We start from the raw sequence: 6189 nt of genomic DNA, 5'->3' as shown, positions 1-6189 counted from the left end.
GCGATGCAGGCTGCCGGAGCTCGCGACGACAAGGTGCTTGCCAATTACTTCCCGTTGGCACTGAAGCCCAATGTCATGTCTTGGTTGATGCACTTGCCGGCGGATTCCATTTCTTCTTGGTCGGATCTGTGCCATGAGTTCGTTGGCGCCTTCACTGGAGGCCACCAAGCTCATGGCCAGGCCAGTGATTTGCATATCATTCCCCAGAAGGAAGGGGAAAACCCTGCGCAACTACATCCAGAGATTCAGCCGGGTGCAGTACAACATCCCCGACGTTCATCCCACCGCTGTGATCAGCGCGTTCCATCAGAACATGCGCAACCGCAAGATGCGCGAAGAGCTGGTGATGACCAAGGTTAAGGATGTGGCCGAACTTTATGTTCTGGCCGATAGGTGCGCCCGGGCTGAAGAGGGAAGGAAGTACCCCGGCGAGGACGCCGGAGCGGAAACCGACTCTACTGATGAAGACACCACTGCCCCGATAAAGAAGGGCCGGCGTCGCAACAGGGAGCGCAAGGGCAAGATCGTGCTTGCCGTCGAGGGATCCGACAGCACCAGCGCTGCCAAGAAGGCCAAGGCAGACGACCCCGGCAAGGAGATTGCCGAGTGCGCCGCTTGCCGGGCCTTGGCGGCTACCGACAAGCCAGGAAGCTCCGACAAGAAGTACTGCAAGATCCACCGCACCAAGGGCCACGACCTCCAAAACTACCGACAAGTCGAGATGCTTGCTGAGAAGCAAAAGGCTGAGTACGAGAGGCGGGACAAGGAGAAGGGCCAGGATGGTACCGAGGGATCCGGTAAGAAGCGTGGCAGCCAAGGAGGCCGTCGCGGCAAGGGTAACCAGCAAGAGAGGCCCGCCCGGGGCCGTGACAAGAAGCAAGAAGACGATGATCGTGATGAGGACGACGAGTCCGGCGAGCAAGAGTTCCAGAAGGCTACAGAGTCCATGTGCGTCGATGGTGGCTCCTCGCTGCATACTTATCACCGCTAGCTCAAGCAGTGGGCGCGTGAGATTACAACAGCAGAGCCGTTGTTCGACGCTCAGAAGCCGCTGAAGTGGTCTAGCACGCCCCTCATCTTTGACGCTGAGGACCACCCTGACCGCACAACTGCGGTCGGGTGTTTGCCGTTGTTGGTTTCGCCAACGATACGCAACCTCAAGGTGAACAAGATGTTGGTCGACGGTGGGGCCGGCCTAAACTTGATCTCGCCCGTCGTGATCAAAAGGCTGCAAATTCCTGATGGAGACCTCGAGGAAACGGGCACGTTTCAAGTGGTCAATCCGGGGAGGAGCCAGCCGAAGGGGAAGGTCACACTGCCCGTGACGTTTGGAGGAGAGTTTAACTACAGGACGGAGAGAATCGTCTTCGATCTGGCCGAGATCCCCTTGCCCTGCAACGGGATCCTCGGCCGCCCGGCACTAGCCAAGTTCATGGCGGCGTCGCGCCCACAACATGCTGCAGATGCCCGGGCCGTTGACCATAATCTCCGTCCCCTCCGACAAGAAGGACACATTGATTTGCGCTGACCAACTCTACCGAGAAGCAGTTGCAGCTGCTGCCGCCAAGGCACTTGCTCCTGCCGCTGAAGCCCCGCGAGGGAAGAAGAAGCCCGGCAAGACCTCTCACACCCACTTCGGCAAGCGCACCTCTTCAGAGTGTTGTGCTACCGTCGAGGACGTGCCAGAGAGATCCACCGGCAAGAGCAAGAAATCCAGAGCTGAGCTACCGCAGACCAAGAAGGTGTCTGTTAGGGAGGATGGCACGGGAGGGGCTTTCACCATAAGCTCCACCTTTGACAGCAAATAGGAAGGCGCGCTCGTCACCTTCCTGTGGGCAAATGTCGACGTGTTTGCATGGCAAGCATCCGACATCCCCGGTGTTCCCAGGGAGGTGATTGAGCACCACCTAGCTGTCTGTCCTCATGCGCGGCCCGTCAGGCAGAAGGTCAGGAAGCAGGCTCTGGAAAGGCAGGAGTTCATCACGGAGGAGATCAGGAAGTTGGAAGCGGCAGGTTTGGTGAGAGGAGTGCTCCATTCGACGTGGTTGGCCAATCCGGTGGTGGTGCGCAAGGAAAATGGGAATGGAGGTTGTGTATTGATTACACAGATATCAATAAGGCTTGTCCCAAGGACCCCTTCCCATTGCCATGCATCGACCAGATTGTTGACTCCATGGCCACGTGTGATCTGTTGTCATTCCTCGACGCCTACTCAGGCTACCACCAGATCTTCATGACAAGAGAAGATGAAGAGAAGACAGCATTCATCACCCCATGTGGTACGTATTTCTTTTTACGGATGCCTTTCGGGTTGAAGAGTGCTAGCTCGACGTTTGCAAGAGCGGTCCAAATTGGTTTTGAACCCCAGCTCCATAGAAATATGGAGGCATACATGGATGACATAGTGGTCAAAACCAAGGACGGGGCAACTCTTGTACAAGACCTGGAAGAGACGTTTTCCAACCTGCGCAAGATCAACCTCAAGCTGAACCCTGAGAAGTGTGTCTTCGGCGTTCCGTCCGGCAAGCTTCTTGGGTTCTTTGTGTCGCAGCGCAGGATTGAGGCAAACCCAGACAAGATCAAGGCTATCGAGCAGATTGAGGCGCCCAAGCGGATCAAGGATGTGCGTCGGCTCACTGGCTGCGTCGCCGCCATGAGCCGATTCATCTCCAAGTCTGCCGAGCGCGCCCTTCCTTTTTTCAAAATCTTGAAGAAGGCAGGCCCAATGGAGTGGACCCCAGAAGCCGAGACGGCGTTGCAGGATCTGAAGAAATACCTTTCCTCCGCGCCAATACTGGTTGCGCCTAAACCATAAGAGCCGTTGCTGCTGTATCTAGCGGCAACGAATCAAGTGGTCAGCGCCGCACTGGTGGCACAGAGGGAGGTCGACGAGGAGACAGTGGCGACGGCAGGACCGGCGGATGGCAAGCTAGAGATTCCCCCGGCAGGGCTTGGTGCCGGCAACAAGGCCCCCGGCAGAGTCTGACGTCATCGGGGCGGTGCCCGCACAGTCAAGTGAAGTGGTGCAGAAGAAGAAGATGATGTAGCACCCGGTTTACTTTGTCAGCTCCCTCTTGCAGGGGGCTAGGTCGAGGTACTCCGGTGTGCAGAAATTGCTCTTCGGCCTCCTTATGGCCTCGAGGAAGCTGCGTCATTACTTCCAAGCCCACGAGATCACCGTCGTCACCCGCCTCCCGTTGCAACGGATACTGCACAACCCAGATGTGACTGGAAGGATTGTGGAATGGGCCTTGGAGTTGTCGAGCTTTGGGTTGAAGTTTGAAAGTACCTCGACGATCCAGAGCAGCGTCTTGGCAGAGTTCATTGCAGAATGGACCTCAACGCCCGACGAAGAAATTCAAGAGACCGCTCTCCCCGGTAAGGAAGCAAGCCGCGAATGGATCATGTAGTTTGATGGGGCTTTCTCGCTGCATGCCGCCGGTGCTGGTGTGCTTGTTGTCGCACCCATCGGAGAGCACCTCAAGTATGTGATCCAGATGCACTTTCCCAGGGAGATGTCCACAAACAACACTACTGAATACGAGGGGCTGCTCGCCGGTCTCAGGATCGCGGCGGACCTCGGGGTGAAAAAGCTCATTGTCAGGGGTGATTCACAGCTTGTCGTCAGACAAGTTAACAAGGATTATCAGAGTCCGTTGATGGAGGCCTACGTAGATGAGGTGAGGAAACTGGAGGAGCGCTTCGACGGTATACAAGCAGAACACGTTCCTCAAGCGGAGAACAACATCGCTGACTACCTGTCAAAGCGCACTGCATTCAAGCTACCTGTGGAACCAGGTACATTTTTGCTTCAGTTAACTCAACCATCCGAGCCATCAACAGAGCAGAACAAGCGGAGGAAGTCAGGCCCCGGCAAGTACTTTCCCGCCGAGCCCCCAGGGGCTACTGGCAAGGGGGGTGCCGCGGATCCTGAGCCTGCCGAGGGACGGCTGGCTCCGGCAGGGTGCCAAGCCCTGGCCATAGAGACGGCTGCCCCCATGGCGGAAGAGATGCCTCTGGTCCTTGCCGTCGAGCCCCAGGCTCCAGCATGGGCACAGCATACCGTCCATTTCCTCCAGACAGGGGAACTTCCTGAGGAGCAGGAAGAAGCGGAAAAAGTAGCCCGTCAGTCTGCCTTGTACCAGTTCGTCGATGACGTCCTGTACAGAAGAAGACCGAACGGTGTGAAATTGAAGTGCATCCCCCAGGAGGAAGGACTGGAGCTGTTGGCAGAGATACATGGTGGCATATGTGGCTCCCACATAGGGTCAAGGGCCCTTGCTGGCAAGACATTCCGGCAAGGCTTCTTCTAGCTCCCCGCCCTCCAGGATGCAACGACACTAGTAACCAAGTGTGAAGCGTGTCAGTTCCATTCAAAGAAGCTTCATCAACCAGCTCAAGCCCTTCAAACAATCCCTCTCTCCTGGCCATTTTCGGTCTGGGGGCTCGACATACTGGGCCCCTTCCCCCGTGCTGTCGGGGGCTTTGAGTACTTGTACGTTGCAATCGACAAGTTCACAAAGTGGCCGGAGGTGGAACCAGTGAGGAAGGTGACAGCACAGTCAGCCGTCAAGTTCTTCAAGGGACTAGTCTGCCGTTTTGGTGTGCCAAACAGAGTCATCACCGATAACGGCACGCAGTTCACAAGCCACACCTTCATGCAATACATTCAAGACCTCGGCAGCAAGGTCTATTTTGCTTCCGTGGCACACCCCTGGAGCAACGGCCAAGTGGAGAGGGCAAATGCTGAAGTGTTGCGAGGCCTGAGAACGAAGACCTTTGACAAGCTACACAAGAGTGGAAGGCGCTGGATTGATGAGTTGCCGGCGGTTCTTTGGTCGATCAGGACGACGCCAAATCGAGCCACCGGCCAGACACCCTTTGCCCTAGTATATGGGGCAGAAGCAGTTCTCCCCACGGAACTCATATACGGGTCACCTCAAGTGCTTGCTTATGATGAGCTTGAGCAAGAGCAGTTGCGGCAAGATGAAGCAACACTCCTTGAGGAAGATCGTCTTCGGGTAGCTGTGAGAGCAGCACACTACCAGCAGGCCTTGCGCCGCTACCATAGCCGCAAGGTCCATGCCCGAAGCTTTGAGGAAGCCGACCTTGTTCTTCGGCACGTTCAGTCGGCCAAGAATTCCAACAAGTTGACGCCGAAGTGGGAAGGCCCTTATCGGGTAATACGAGTCACCAGGCCCGGCGCAGTCCGCCTGGACACCGAAGATGCTGTCCCAGTGAGCAACTCCTAGAACATCGAGCATCTTCGCAAGTTTTACCCATAAGGCGCGGCTTGTCGGGCCTCCCGGCAAGCCACCTTTTGTACAAGCTTTGCCGGCAAGGCATGTAACCCTCTGTACAAAGCCAGGCACAGACCCTGAGCATAAATAAATGAAGCGCTGGCGCCCTAAGTTATAGCATGCATGCTAGGTTGAGTCTCTCCCTCGGTTAGGGTTGATAGTGCTTAGTGGCGACTAACCCCTAGCCTAGAGGTCGAGTGTGCGTCTTTCTGTCCTCTTTGGTTCGCAGGGCACGTGGACACTTCTCCTGAGCCACTTGGGAGAAAGAGGACGGATCGGTGCTCCAGCCTTGGCAAGCCAGGGTTGCCGGGGGCTGAAGACACAAGGACCCAACCACGGCAAGCCAAGGTTGCCAGGGGCTGCGAATTCAGATAAGTCTTTCATTCCCCTGTTATGCATTTCCGTATGGAACTAGGACATGTGAAACCTCGTTTAAATTCTTAAAACCACCGTGCTCCCCTTTTCCCGTACCCAGGAGTTATCCCCTGGGTCGGAACTTGGTCGTAGTCGCGGTGGCAAGAGAAACGGACGAGGGGCCTGACTCTGCGTCACCCCTGCCTCCGCCGAGAGCGTGAGAATGGTTGGCTGAAGTGGGGGAACGGCAAGGCCTGTTGCCAGGCGACAATGTTTATCTTAAAAATAACAAGGATTCGTCCTTGGCATGGGCCTCGCTCATGCACAAAGAACCCGGCAAACACCCTTTTTCGTTAAAACGTCCCATACAGGTACAATTCGTACGGAATGAAAAACATGAGCAAGGGGATTACAAGTCTAAAAATTAACAAGTGCCCGCAGGCTTACAAACTAAAAAGAGATAAGGTGCTCGTAATCCATTTATTGTCCCTCTCCTCAGAAGGTGAAGCAGGACAGCGGGAGGGCGAAAGGAGCG

Source organism: Aegilops tauschii, chromosome 1 (assembly GCF_002575655.3).
Source record: "Aegilops tauschii subsp. strangulata cultivar AL8/78 chromosome 1, Aet v6.0, whole genome shotgun sequence".
Taxonomy (NCBI): domain Eukaryota; kingdom Viridiplantae; phylum Streptophyta; class Magnoliopsida; order Poales; family Poaceae; genus Aegilops; species Aegilops tauschii.
This window is presented reverse-complemented; position numbering follows the sequence as displayed.